At 37.3% G+C, this 16,058-nt stretch overlaps 1 protein-coding gene and 1 long non-coding RNA gene across 7 annotated transcripts in view; both read left to right on the forward strand.

Moving 5' to 3' along the window:
• Positions 1 to 16,058, forward strand: part of LOC129744315 (uncharacterized) — an 80,795-nt gene that overhangs the window by 33,471 nt on the left and 31,266 nt on the right. The gene's annotated exons all lie outside the window — the stretch shown is intronic.
• LOC129744330 (uncharacterized) lies at positions 8,975 to 9,702 on the forward strand. The gene is made up of 3 exons (XR_008736893.1): positions 8,975 to 9,232; positions 9,299 to 9,319; positions 9,386 to 9,702. It is a non-coding gene; the product is annotated as an uncharacterized LOC129744330 (long non-coding RNA).

Here is a 16,058-nt window from a genome sequence, read left to right on the forward strand (position 1 = left end):
AATAATAAAAAAAGTTACAAGAATTACAAAAATTGAAAAATTTACAAAAATTACAAAAATTACAAAAATTGTAAAAATTACAAACTTACAAGAATTACAAAATTTACAAGAATTACAAAAATTACAAAAATTACAAAAATTACAAAAAATACAAAAACTACAAAAATTATAAAAATTAAAAAAATTCAAAAAAATAACAAATATTACAAAAATTGCAAAAATTACAAAAATTACAAAAATTGCAAAAATTACGAAAATTACAAAAATTACAAAAATTACAAAAATTACAAAAATTACAAAAATTACAAAAATTACAAAAATTACAAAAATTACAAAAATTACAAAAAATTACGAAAATTACAAAAATTACAAAAATTACAAAAAGTACATAAATTACAAAAATGACAAATATTACCAAAAATACAAAAATCATAAAAATTACCAAAAATACAGAAATTACAAAAAAACAAAAATTACAAAAATTACAAAAGTTTTTGAAAATAAACACTTTTGCAATATTTTCAATTTTGTATTTTTTTTTGTTTTTTCTAGTTTTTTTTATTAGAACTCCGTGATAAATGATTTTGGAAAATTGTATCGATCCACGTGTAATCAAGAGTCCTACTTTAGATTACGTTTTTAATTCTCTTTTCCGTTCTTCGTATTTTTGGACCACCCAAGTGGAAAATTGTAGACACCGTTTAAACATTGAAACGGATAGTTTTTATCGATTAAGATTTATTTCACAAACCAATTTTTAATCATTCAATATGGGTGTCCCAGAAAGTCAATGTTTGGCCAAAATTTTTTGGAATAACATCGGATTTCCCAAATTTCCTTTACTTTTCTCTTAGTTTATTTTTGAGAGAGAGAGGATAAATGATCAGGTTTGGTTAAAATTTCCTAGATATGAAAAAAAAAATGAATAAAATAAAGTTTTGAAAGTATAAAAATAAAAACTTCAAGCACTTTAAGGTGAGGCCCTACATTTAGACTCACTTATTTACCCATACATTTACTTATAATAACACGTACGTACATATCACGCAATTTGACTAATTTTCAAGTCATTGCCAATTTTTTCGAATTTAAGAGAAGAAAAGTTTTCATCGAAAAAAACTATTATTTTTCACTTTCGGACTGATTATCAAGGTTGCCGAAATCACAGAAAAATCTGTAGTTTCACAGAATTTGAGCAAATTTTCATCACAGAATTTGTGTCACAGAACACCAAATTTTGAAAAAATTCACAGATTTCACAGATTTTTTAAATTTAGAATGAATTTCCAAAATTATAATTTTTTATGGCCAATATAAAATTAAGGTTTTTTACTTTCAAATAAAAAAGTATGATAACATTGGTCATTTTAATTTATTTGACCCAACTTAAATGTAAAAAGGACCCAATTTATCATGAATTTTCAATAAAATTAAAGGAAATAACATCACAGAAAACCATCACAGAATTTTTGGGTAAAATCACAGAATGTCAGAATTTTTTTTTCTCAAAAACAGATTTTTTTTCTTCAACCTTGCTCATTAGGCTGTGTTTGTACGTAATAGACGTGTTTTCGGCGATATAATATTTTATGGTTTTTATGCAAAAATGAATTGTGAGAAACTGTCAATGTTTTGATTCGGTCGATTTCCAGGAGGAAGGATACTTTCTTTTAGCTGCGATTCGCAAGGAAGAAAAATGCTGATGAAAAAGCATGAATCCCAGATTGCCCAATAACAAGACATTTCGGAAGGCACCAGAATTATTTTTTGCTACACTATTTTCAAGGGTAGAATCGTTTTGCAAACGATTGATTGATGCAGTGTAAGCTACAGAGCGCAAAACGATTTTTACCAAATGCCCATCAGAAAATCAATTCTACATTTTTTTAGAGTAAAAACATTTAGTTTGTTTAGCAACATTTTCAGTTATTGTATTTGTGTGATAATTTATTAATGAAACAATCATAAATTTTCTTCATAAAAGCTTTTTATACTAAATAACAACAAAAATAAAAATATCCAAGCCAACATGAAATCGTAATAGTAATGATAAACCAAATCGATTATTAGACATTTCCTATAACCATCGTAAACAAGTTGGTATTGAGTGATTTTCTATCATTCATTTACGACAAGCTTTGCCCAAAAATAGTTGAGTCGGATAGCAGTTTAGTCAATTCGTAAATATGTTCCCAAAAAGTTCGGAATATGCTAATTCGACATTTACGATTTGAGTGAAATGATTTACGATAAATGGGCGGTCCATGATTGAAACTCTATCCGATCTCTCCCTTTCTTCCTTTGACCGGTTCGTAAAAAAAATCTCACCTATAGAGCTATAGCGTGAATCATATCAACTGATGAGTTGGCATCGTGGTAAGATATCGAACAGCGAACTCGGAGAACTTGAGTTCAAATCTCAGTCGAGGATTTTTTTTCGTTTACTCAAATTACTTATCATCGTTTATTTTGCATTTTGTATGGAAATCGAATCGTTGGATTCTTGTCATTGTAGATATATCGCCTCCACTTTTGTAGCTATATGCTATTTTGGTAGGTTTAATAGAATACAATCTTTTCATCTGGTATACCTAATTGTGTTTGCTGGGATGCATCTTGTTCCAATCACAGATTAAAAGTAAACAGTAGAATAAGAACAGGACTTATAATTAAGAATCAAAACGCATGTCAAAAGTGTCCCCCAACCTTATCCTTTTACCCACCATCCCAAGTAAGATTATTTGCTAGGATGCAAAGGTAACCTCGGTCCTAAAGCGCAAATTCATTTCTTTCATCCCTTTCTCTTTTCTATACCTATCTATAGACGACTAGGACGTGGCCGGCGCCGTTATCGATGTGAAAAGGGATAGCATTGGTTTTCTACACTTAAGATGTGCTTCTAATCCCAAGCGCCTTTTTTACCCTGTGAATACCATGAACTGATATTATGGATTTTTAACGATTCCAACAAATACCTTAATTCCCGTTATGAATATTTCAATTTTTTTTGTCCTCAGCATAATAGTTAGAAGTTAGAAGTTATACTTGGATCCTTTACCTATTTTCCGGGTTTTCCAATGATGTTCTATTTTATTTAAAGAAAAACAGGTAGTAGGTATATATAGTTCATATTCATCACAGCAATTGTAGTTTTCCTTTAAATTTAGTCTTGGCCTGGTCAATAATGCGATTCATTCTCAATCTATCTCATTTCCCGAAATGATTCCCACTAATTCAGCTGTCTGTTTTACCTCTAAAACGAGAAAGTACTTTTTCAAAAACGTTGAACATGTTATTAGAATTACTGTTTATGGCGCTATGATAGGATAAAGGAAAAATAAAGAAGAATAAGAGCTCATTATTTTCATGGGAGTATACGAATGTCTTAAATCTATGCAAACAGAATGAGTTATTTCCGATTTTCGACATTTTAGGACCAAAGTAGGCTGTAGGTCCAAAGTAGGAGCACTCACCCTATATGATAACTTTTATTTCAATGTGTTTTCCTTCATCATCTGAGGTACGAGTTGAGCTCTATTTGATTTCAAAGCAATAATTGCTTAACGGAATGGATGGACTGACTGAGAGATTGGTCAGTCAAGATGGACTCAAAAAATTCAGTTGTTGAATGGCATTCAAAGCAAGGGCATTAGAAGCAATCACATCCGGAATGCCGCCTTTAAGGTACTGTGGACTATAGAGAAGGTTTATATGTGGTTCGAGGCATTCCCGGTTTTATAGGTAGATTCGAATGACAAACAAATAATATACGGCTGCGTTGCAGCAGAAAATAAATTAGTCAATGTTTGAACACCAACACCAACCGGTAGGCTAACACAAAGCTATAAAAGATATCATTTTGAATAGAGCGTGCGTAGAAAGATTTTCGGTAGAAATCCATATTGCTGTAAACAAAAGGCTACGATTGCGAAAAGTTAGACACTTTTTAACAAAATGTTAACTTATTTTCTTACTACATAAAAAAAAAGTCCCACTGAAAAATTATCTACCCACATAATTTAATTTTATCTCTAAATGATCGTTTGCGCAATGTTTTTTTTTTGTTATATTTTTTGCGTCGCGAATGTGCACTTGAGAATTTCGTTTAATCATAAAGATGCGCTCATTCCAGGGAGCGATAAATATTACAAAGGTGAATTGGTGCTTGTTTGCTACGTGGACTCCGCTTGCTCGCGCTGATAACGCAAACTGGGCAAACTTTTATCTCAGAACCAACCAGTAAAATCAATATTGGTGCGTCACATGCGGTGCACTTGTGATGTTGTTGGTTTTTTTTTTTGATACCGCAATTGATTGCAAAGTTCGGTTTGGAATTTATTTTTGCTTTTAATCTGTTGACTCACTTAAATGCAATGCACTTGTAATCGTGTTTGGTTTCAATGACAAAATTTATATTTGAACTAAACTTTTTATTCAAATCCATGAACAAATTTCGTGAGTTTATTGAAGAGGTTCGAGTAGGCGTTGACTCGCGCGGACGTCAAAAATTTTCGCTCCGTGAAAAAGTCGTTCTAACTGAGGAAGAAAAAAGTTTAGATAAGAAAGAAACTGTAACGAATCCAGTTGAAAATAACCGCAAAGGTGTTCAAAATTGTTAAGGGTGCTGTAGCAAAAAAAAACTAAAGGATGTGGAAACAAACTTTTCTGCTTCAAAAACTTCGGTTGCAGTAGATTTCGATATCAAAACAGCAGTGGCTCCTGCCAATTTTATATGTCGACGATAGCGTATTTGGTGAGATCCATACTTTTTTACGATTTTAAACATTTGTCATGTAGGATTTTTATATAAAGTTATTTTCCATAAAGCATAAGAAGCTTTTGGTTGGGAGCTCCACGCTTTATTCCTGCCCTTGTTGCAGTATCTTTTGCGGTTTTTACCACATGGTTGTCCTGGACGTAGGAATCTCTGCAATGCATATTTCAATGTAACAGAGATTACGTTTAAAAGAAAAATGATGGACACAAGTTTTTCATTTTCTAGGATGCTTACATGTTTTGGCTATGTTGGTAAAAGAAAAAGAAGGAAGAAGAGAATAAAATACAGAGTTTATTGAAAAAAAAGTTGTTAAAAGTTAGATTCCTAGTCACGGAACGCTAAAACTAGGGATAGGTTTTCCAATGTTAAAATAGTAAAAACAATTAAAAATGATTAAAGAATTTACAAAAAATTAAATAGAGACAAAATATATCTCTTTAATTATTTATTTTATCTTAAACGGAGTTGAAGTAATTGGGGACATCGAAAAAAATTTATGTATGCCCATTGGGCCCATTGGCATTGCCCAATGTCTCAAAAATGCGTTAAATGTCTCATAAGTTTCATGTAACTCGTGTAAATAAGTAAAAGTCCGTACGATCGGAAAGGCCTCCCCTCACGGAAATTTTTTCCCAAGTATTATTTTCACTGTAGTATCGAGAAATTACTTGATCTTAAAAGATGATTAAAAATCTATATCTATATATAAAAAGAAATTTCTGTATGTTTGTTTGTTTGTTTGTTATCCTCTATAGACTCAGCCGTCTTAAGAGCTAGAGAGCTGAAATTTTGCATGGCTGCTCATTAGGACCAGGAATGACGAAAAATGTTTTCAGATTTTCGGATGACCCCTTCTGATGGGGGTCGTCCATAGAAGACAAATATTGTTTTCGCGATATTTACGTTACTTTTCGTCGGATCTTATTGAAAATTTGCACATGAGTGTTTTGAAAGACGAGCAATCGATTTCAGGTGTCAAATTTTGTGTAAGGGGTCAGTCGAAGGAGTCGACCATATTATTTGTTCGCTGTTTTTGCGATATTAACGTTATTAAACATCGTATTCAGATGAAAATTGGTACACGATTGTTTTGAGTGACATGCAATCGATTTGAGGTATCAAATTTATTGTAAGGGCCGGCAAAAGGGGTCGTCCATATTAAATTTTCGGTATCTTAATGATATTGACGTTTTTATACATAGGATTGGGATGAAAATTTGCACATAAGAGTTATTAGGGACAAACAACTGATTTCACTTATCCAAACTAAAATCAGGGGCCGACCAAAGGGGTCGTCCATGTTAACTATTCACTGTTGATGCGATATTGTCGTTTTTATACATCGGATTCAGACGAAAATTGGTACACGAGAGTTTTGAGAGATAAGCAAGGGATTTCAGGTATTAAATTCAGTGAAAAGGGTCGGCAAAGGGGGTCATCCATATAAACCTTTCAATATTTTTGCAATATCGTCGTTATTATACATCAGATTGGGATGAAAATTTGCACACGGTAGTTTTCAGGGACGGGCAATCGATTTCAGAAGACATATGTTTTGCTATGGGTCGACGAAAGGGGTCGTCCATATAAATTAATTTTTCACTGTTTTTAGCAATACTGACGTTATTATACAATGGATTGGTTTGAAAATTTGCACAAGGGAGTTTTGAGGGAAGGGCTATCGATTTCAGATCCAAGATAGTATAAGAGGCCACCGAAAGGGTTTAACTTTTTGGCAATAATTGCGTTGTTATCCAACGATTGAGTCGAAACTTATACACGGGAGTTGGGAGGTCAATTGTTTTCTTATTTCAATATTTGTATAAAGTGTAAAAAGGGGCTCATTGAATTAACTGTCAAATTTGTTTTTGCAACAATTAGGTGAGTTTGTATCGCATAGGACGGAAATTCATATACGGAGGTTTTTTGGCACGGCAATTGATTCCTGATTTCAAATTTAGTAGCAGACGACAGAAAAAGTGATCGTCCAACATTTTTGCAATAATTGCTCAACAATGAATTCAGAAATGCATCTGAAAAATTCTTGGCATTTGACTTTCATACAAACTGTTCATGACATATTCCAAATTGAAAGCGAAACGGATTTCGTATGGGATCAGCTAGTAAGTGATAAAAAGCAAATCAGAAATTTGGCTCGCCTCCGGCAGAATTGAGTCTTTAAATTTTTGTAATTTTTGTCATTTTTGTCATTATTGCCATTTTTGTCATTTTTGTCGTTTTTGTAATTTTTGTCATTTTTATCATTTTTGTCATTTTTGTCATTTTAGTCATTTTTGTCATTTTTGTAATTTTTGTCATTTTTGTAATTTTTGTCATTTTTGTCAGTTTGACATATATTTTCAATGGAACAAAAAAAAACTACATTAAAGACAAAAATTAGACAGTTAGGTATAGATTGCACAACCCGAGAGCTCCTTTTCTCATCACTCAATAAAGATTAAGGTCCAAGCATTGCATACGCGTATACCTTCGAAATTCCTTCCGTGTTGTTTCTGTGCAGCGGATTCGTCGTTTGGATTAAGTGAAACATCAACTGTGTATATGTAGCTATGCGCCGAACTGCGCTCACCCACCATCATAAGCCAGCAGAGTATGTACTTATTTGTCATAGGCGTAATCTTCTTTAATGACGATTCCAAAACACCACCGCACAGGTTTGAGTCAATTAGTGGGCTTATTTTTTTTTTACTCCGCCATTGACATTATGCGAGCTTGCGATGCTAGTAAAAGTCTGGCATTTCCTACTTTCGCCACCGAAAGAGTCCGAAAAATAGGGGATGGTAAACAACGTTGAGTTAATAATCTATCTATGGAGACTCATAAAGCGAGAGGATATGTTCCTACGTAGGATTGCGCACAAGTCACAACACAGCACTTCGCTTAGTTACCGCGTAAAGGTTCATCGAGGTTTTTATGACACGGTCGCCAAAGTTAGACACAATCAGCTGAGATGAAAAGTTACTGTATAACTAGTAATTGTCTACTAACATAACTTTATGACACGGACTCCCTGTCAATTTCTGTTGATTAGGATATTGATTAGGATTAGGATATCAAGTTTGACTTTAATAAACCAAAGTTGCATAATTCATCGGCATTTAAATCATACATTTGAAGCAATAGACGAATAAACATATCACTATGTATCTAAAGGGCTTTTGCTACACACAAATACAAGAGTCACATTTGTTTGCCCAACGGCTTAATTATAGCGTTTTCGTTTTCTCCACTGGCACGGGGGCAAACTTTTTCTTAATAAACAAACAAAATCATCACCCGGGCGATGCAAATATAAGGTTGCTGCACTCACTCTTATGCTCCCACCTTTGACAACTTCTACGAGTTGCAACCGCCTGCTTGAGGGCAAAACTAGTGGACTTATGACTTAATAAACGGACACAATGACAGCAGTTAGGGCAAAACTCATCGATAACTAGGTTTCCTCTGCTAATAAACGAAAACGCAATTATATTAATGCACTGTGCAAAAGCCATATATGTTTTCTCCCCTCTTTCAGTTTTGCACTTAACCCGATTAAAACAAACACAAATCATCGTCAGTGTATTACTACCTCACTCACTCACACTCAACACGCAAATTTTCGAGGCACTACTGCCTGTTGGCGGTGCCACACCAGGTCAAAATCAGTGCAATACTGTTCGAATAAACAAACAAGATGACAGCACTACGTGGTGCATCAGCAGGGGTGTCAGGTGTCCTGATTTATCAGGATTTGTCCTGATTTTCGAGAGGCCGTCCTGATTTTTCAAAAACGCATGAATTGTCCTGATTTTTTTTAAATGGCCCTCAAAATGTCCTGATTTTTAAAAAATATCTAAATTAAAACTAAATTTATTGTTAAATGATGAGAACATCAAACAAATCTTTAATAAAATTGTTTAACCAGTTAAACCAATGATAATCTTCGGTTCAAATGATATTTAAATGGTGTTTTTCGATATTAACTGCAGGCCAGCCAAGCTTATTCTCGCCTCAGTTGCATAATTCGAGGCGTCTTCAGCACCTATATTTCGCCTTTAGTTATGCAATTTGAGCAGAACTTCATGTCATTTTAACCAATATAGTGGTGTCCTGAAAAATCCTGATTCTTTTCTTCGCGGTGTCCCGATTTTTGATTAAACGACCTGGCACCTCTGTGCATCATTGCAAACCTACACTGTAAATTTTTGCCTCGGTTTCCAGCAAAAAAAATTGCTGGAAACGTTCAGCAATCCAAATTTTTGCTGGAAACCAGCAATCGATTTTCTTATTGCTGGATTTTTCAGCATTCGGTTGTGTTCTTGTCATTTTTGCTGGAAAATCAGCAATCGGTTTTCAAATTGCTGGACTTTCCAGCAATCGGTCTAGTTTGCTGGAAAATCAGCAATCGAGTTGTCAAATTGGAGTCTGTTTGTTTTCGTACGCTGAAGCAAGGTAAGACTCTTTTTCACGAATTTTGTTTATGTTAATACTATTTTTTCATTTTCCTCTATATTCTAGCAACCAGACATCAAGTCAAGGGTGAGTTTGTATTGGAAAATGGATTTATCAGATTCATGAAAGGTATTAATCGAATCTCTATTTCAGGTGGCGGATGATTATCACATTGGCACAAAGCTGCCACCCCGGAGGCGGTATTAGTATATTGACAAAACATATGTCTCTGCTAATTCATTTAATTCATAATAAAAAAATGGAAGAAAAATATGTTGTTTATTACTTATCATGTGCACAGCCAGTTTCAATATTTAAATTTGATTTGAAAAATAAATTTGATACCAAATACAGCCGAATGCTTTGATTGAAATAGCTAGTTTCCAGCAATCTGGATTGCTGATTTCCAGCAATTTGAATTGCTGGAAACCAGCATTGATGTTTGCTGATTTTTCCAGCAATCGATATTGCTGGAAAATTTGCTGGAAAGTCAGCGGGACAAAAACCAGCAAAATTTTGCTGGTTTCCAGCAAAAAAAAATTTGCTGTGTAGGGCAACAATCGGGACAGACAAATACGGTATAAGCACTGACCACACTGACATGACACTTAGAACAAAAATTTAACCATTTTCTGTCTAATTTTTTGTTGTCAGACATTGCAGGTTCGCAATACCGACGGTAGGTGGCGAACCTGAAAAATTTGACAAAAAATGCCCTGTAGGAAAAATGGTCCTGTTTAGCCTGATTTTATCGTAGAAATTGCGTGTTTTATTTTTAAAGTTGGGTTTCTTCAAATCGATCGATGCGCACTCTGGAATCGACATTGCGTACTGTTGGAAAAATTATCCAGAAAACGAAATCGAGTGTCCAGTTAGTATGGTCCGTGGTATAAGGTAAGCTTTGGGTATTTTTTCCTGGTGCCGTAATTATTTTCCAAACAATGTTTTTATAACAAAAAGTTTAAGTGGTTTTACTAAGATTCGAAGGCCGCTTTGTAAAATGTCTTTCGTTTTGAACTATTAACATTTGTCGCTTTCCTTCTTCCCATTGCTTCATCCCAACCAAATAGTGTATCTCCGGGTTTGCTGAAGCAATTCAAGACCCGCAAGGGCATATCGTTCGAGCTTCGTTGCACAACTGTGTTAAACGCTTTAACCTTTTTTCTTCAACAATACATACTTAAACTGTTCGAAAAAATGCCTCGACATAGTGCACGAAGCGATTGATCGTGTAAATCAAAACACTATTTACCGGTTCCTATTTTTGCCGTTTGTTTTTGTTTCTTGGCCGAAGAAAATGGAAGACAGAAAATGAATTGATTGTGGAAAATTAAGGAAAAAACAAACTGAGGCAAGCGGCAAAAGAGCACATGGAGTCAGGCTAGGATTGATCGATCATGTAATGTAAACAAATACGCAAGCGAGAGTAAAAACGTTAGTATCGCGTATCATCGTACATACAGGTAAGAAGCATCCAGCGAGAGCATTTCACTTTCATCCGAAAGAAATCGAAAACTTATTACGGGAGTTGCTGTAGGTAGATGAGGTAGATATGCTGAGCGCAGAAGAACTCTATTTTTCCCACCGAAAACCGGTTGAGCCAGATCTATTTTTTTGCATTTCGTGCTATGCCTGACAGCTTTCTTTGAAGTTTTGCTACTCAGCTAATGTGACATTCACTAGCGAGTGAGCGGCACAACATTGTAAAGGATTCCAGTTGATGAGTGTATGCTTATGATGCTATCGATCTCCGGTGGGCAGAATTTATCATACGGGAAATCAGTTTGAGCTTCGTAAGGCTAGCCAACGGCTTTTAATGCTATTACCCGCATCGACTTAATACATTCAATCCAATAGCAATAGAGGCTATGGTGGGAAATTTGACTTCTACGTTATGTAAATATAGATTTCAAAGGAACATCAGGCCTCAATGAAGTTCGATTGTCCGAAGCCTCGGTGCGTCGGGATGATTCATGTCTTTTGGTTCAATTTACGCATCGTTCAACAGGAAGACACCAAATCCGGCCAAAATAAAACGGAACACTTACATATGTTGCTTGAGGAGTCGAGGCTGCCCAAAAGTTTGGATTTCCATGGCGTAATTTGTGAACCTGAACGGAACTAAATAAAAATGAGGAAAAAAGAGTTTTGGGCGTTTGTGGGCGAGCATAGAATCAAACAATCGTCGCGGATTCATCGAATTTGCACAAGCCATTTGTGTAGTCTATGGTCCGCTTTTGATTCGTTTGACGCCTGCCATTAGATTTTGTAAAGTCGCAAGTTTGCTTTGAACTGTTTCTCGCTGCTAACAGTTTTTTGGGTCTTCCTAAGGTCTTAACTATTGCCCAATATTTTTGGGTCTTCCTAAGGGCTTAACTATTGCCCAATATTTTTCGATTGGGCATAGTTTTGGTGTGTTGGGAGGGTTCTTATCCTTGTGCACAACCTGAATGTTGTAAGCGGCATACCACTCCATGGCCTTTTTCCCATGATGGCAGGATTCCAAATCCGGGCAAAACAGCACAGAGAAGCGATGTATCTTAAGGAAAGGCAGCAAACGCTCTTTCGCGTAGTTGACGGTCCAGGTTGCAATAAAAATATCGCTTTTCAAGCCACAGATGCAGATAGCTCGCAAACGAGATATTTCTCGGCAAACTTCGATAGTTTAGTATGCTTGAATATGCCTAGCTAGCTGCCACCTTTCCTCTTCCGGTTCACAGTTGAAAGTAAAGGCCTTGGCCAATACTCCCAGCTAGCTCAGACGATACTTACGCTTTCTCAGGGTCGCTACGACGTCCTAGGGAGAATGGGAACAACCAATCGTAATTCAAAGTGGAACAAACTCTGGCGGACAAGACAAACATATAGGGTATGGCTCGACAATTATTTATGAAGCTAAAAAAAAGTGTAAAGTTACGATTTCATGCTTTTATTAAACTTGCCGTTTGATGCCTTTCTTCAGGTTGTGGGCCATGGGGGTGATCACCGGAAGGCTTAGGTGGGGAGGCCTTCTGCTGCTTCGGACACCGGATTTTGTGGAACGTCCTGGGCTCCCGGGGACTGTCTGGTTCTTGGATCCACACGGAGCTACGGTCGACCGACCGTCGGGGATTTATTTACCAACACCAACCGGTTCGGCAAAGGGGATGCTGGCCGCTAACCGGTTGATGATGATGGTTTCCAGAGGGATTACACCACGTGGGTTACACCAGTGGTGCCGTTCGGATCCGCTACCTTGACTGTTTAGCGGGTGCGCTCGAGACCTTGGAATCCGACGAAGCGTTGGAAAGCGACGTGACGCTTCTCGGAACGGTTGGGAAGGTACGGGCGCCAACTGACGCACCAATGTAACGGAGGTGGCGACAGCACCTCACTGATTCCGGCTCGCAAGCCCGGAAATGTTGCACCGTATACCGGACACACTTGTCACACCCGTACACTTCCGGAAAAGTAGGCGCGTGGGCCACACTACGCACAAAGATCCGAACTTCTGCACGGTGAGGATTTTTGGGTAAAAGTTACTTGTGGTTGCTTTCCTGGTCTCGACTTAAGTGAACGAGGTTCTGGGTTCCATTCGCCCAAGACCCCCGTCGTATCATCTCCGGTAGTCTCTCTCTCGTTGACCCCAGTTCTCTCTCTCGCTAAAACTAGAAGATCCGGTGAGTAGAGACTTTCAAATAGGTCAACTGTCAGTTGACAACCAACCCGAATAGGACAACATTGGACAAGTTAATTAAAGCTAAATTTAAATTTAAACGTTAACATCTAAACGAGCCATAAAAACAAAAGAAAAACAAAATTAAACGCGAACAAATAAAGAAAAAAAGATGTTTGGGTTATCCGTAGGTTTGTTGCCGACTTCGAAAAACTAAATTGAAGCGGTAACAATTCTCCCCAGGTCGCATAGAAAAAATTTTGACAAGAAAATTTTTTTATCCATCATCATCTGATTCAACCCAAATGAAACGCTTTCTCCAAAATTGCCTCCAGATCGGACCCTTATAATTTTTTTTTTTCCGATTGAAACGTTTTTCCAAACTGTTCGTATTTCGTCACTGCAGTGTATTGTCTCATATATAACACAGCAACCAGCGAGACCGACCGAGGCGACGAAGAGTAAAATGGCATAATCGAGAGAGAACGGCACCAGTATGAGAGAGTATAAATAAAGCGTCCCGTTTCCCAATTAGCTCAGTCTTTTCTCACCGTTCAATAAAGCAGTAACTAGTTAAGTAAACCGCTCGTGTGTTTTTATTGGTACACCACAAATTGGCGACGAAAGGGATTTCGAAATGAACGTCAAGCCTCCAGAGTTTAATATTGGCGATTCATGGTCCCTATACGAGGAACGGCTAAGGAGATTCTTCGTGGCCTATGGAGTCGAGGAGGAAGCAGACGAGCGCCGCTCGGCATTTTTGCTCACAGCGGTGTCGATGGAGGTTTACCAGACGATTCGGAACCTGTGTTTTCCGGACAAGCCGGAAACAAAGCAGTTCGACGAACTTTGTTCGTTGATGCGCCAACGATTTACCCCAACGTTGGTGACTTTCCACGAGCGGACGAGATTCATCGAAGCGCGTCAAGGCGACGGCGAAACGGTGATAGAGTGGTCGACGCGTCTCAAGAAGTTGGCCGCTGACTGCGAATTTGGGAACGACCTTCCGGTTTTTCTCAAAAACATTTTTGTGGTGGGTCTGAAACGTGGCCCAGTATATGAACGAGTGTGCGAGGAGGATCCTGACTCAAATTTGGAAGCCCTGGTTAAGGTGGCGATGAAAAAGGAGTCAACGTTGCGCCAGCGGGAGTCCTTGGAGGTTAACAAGTTCCAATCAGACCAAGGAAACAAGCTGAAGAAACCGGCGAGCCCAAATTTCCGTTGTTATGCGTGCGGAAAGGGGGATCATAATTTCCGAAAGTGCCAGTACAAGTCCTATGTGTGTAAGGTGTGCGACAAGAAGGGGCATCTAGCCAAAGTTTGCCCGAATAGGAAAGATGCAACGAAAGAGGACCGGAAACCGAAAGTTCACCATTTGGCGCTGAACAAGTTGGATGCGCCCCCTCCCGTGGTTATTCCTGTCCGTGTGGGCGGACATTTGGTCGAGTTCGAACTGGACACTGGGAGTCCGGTTAATGCCATCTCAAATGCGCTGTACAGTCAATATTTCAAAACAGTGCATCTTGAGACTGGCGGAAAGGAGCAGTTCGTCTGTTACAATGGGTCCTGTTGAGTACAAGTGCGATTATAATTAGACCGTGGTTGCATTATCACACGATCGGAAAAGGAGTATTCCTTCCAGACAGTTGGATCCATCGGATAAAATCTACCGCAACGGCGGGTGGATCCTTTTGGAAGCCCGAATAATTCGGACTTGATTGCCGTTATCGGGGAACCAACAGATCCAGGTAACCACAATTTGTCGACCATCTGCGTCCTGGTCAAGGCGGACAGGCAATACGTACGGAGTTTTATCAGATCAGACGAAAACCACGTGGCGGTCGGCCATTGTGGAGATTGGAAATTTGGACCATCGCTGACACTCAAAAAAATCAACGATTAAGATTAAGGAAACAAGTTTGTAACTTCTTTTTATTTCTCTTTCCCTACACTATCATTTTCACTTTATTATATTTTGGATTTTTTGTACTTGGAGATCGCTGGCAACCTTGCAAGCCAAACGTTGTTGTTTATTTTAGTGCAGGAGAAAATCGTTGTTAAGTGATTAAAATATCGTTTTGAATAAAAGTTCTGTGTTTATTCAACAAGCAGAAGTGTGTGGAGTTTGTAATTGATGGAAGTTTTCAAAAATTTGCCTGTTAAGTGGTGAAAATTTTAATTTGATTGCTGCTGTCGGAAGCATTTTAATAGTTCCACTTTCAACCGCGTTCCATCATAATCGTGTGTCGTGAATCGTGTTGCCAACATTTTCTTTTTGTTGAAGGAAGTTTGGCGTAACGCAGCTAATTTGGTGGGCACCCTGTGGCGTTACTGAAACAGAAGAAAACGAACCATAACGCTACCAAACGTCAAGTTGTGTGATTTGATTAGTGATGACAAAAACAACAGATGAGAACGATGAAAATCGATTGCTGCTGATGTCCGAAACTTTCAACAAGACGAAAGATAAGTGGTTTTTTTTTTTCATTTGTTATCGATTTGATATCTAATCCAATTTGCCTTATATTTTCGCATTTTCAAAGTCCACCTGATAAGAATAGAATGTTTAAATGTGCAGTAAGTAACTCATACAATTTAGGACATAGTCCATTCAATTTATGTTCGCTGCAATTTGATGGAAAAGGTCGACGGTACTATTTTGGTTGCTGTGGGTGGTCGCGGGTCTCCCGTGTTGTTTGGGGTTTCCCGGGCAGCATCAGAGGCCTGCGATACGTAGCAGGGGTCAGAAGGGCGCAGACGTCGCCTGGTGAAGAATTTTGTTTTAATCCGATTCTGCTTTGATTGCTTTGAAAATTTGGTTGTTGTGGAAGAGCTTTAGATGTCATTCGTTCTTACTAAAATATTTACTGATTTTGGAATGTATCGAGGCTTAATGGTTGATATTTTTCTTGGACTCACTGAAGAGCACAAACAGGTTTGTTTTGGAATTGTAAGTTTTATAGGGGAACCAAGTTGCTGTCAGTTTATTCTTTCCATCTGATTTCGATTTTCAACCTAATTCTCTTGAAATATCCGTACTTAAATAACGATGTCTCAACGATTAAATTAGCAAATATGTATTTTTTGTTCTGTAAAATTATACTTTAAAATTTGTATTAATTTTTTCATAGTTATTAAAAACGAAATGATGCTATTCTTATCTTTTTTCCT

Source organism: Uranotaenia lowii, chromosome 2 (assembly GCF_029784155.1).
Source record: "Uranotaenia lowii strain MFRU-FL chromosome 2, ASM2978415v1, whole genome shotgun sequence".
In the NCBI taxonomy this organism is placed as follows: Eukaryota; Metazoa; Arthropoda; class Insecta; order Diptera; family Culicidae; genus Uranotaenia; species Uranotaenia lowii.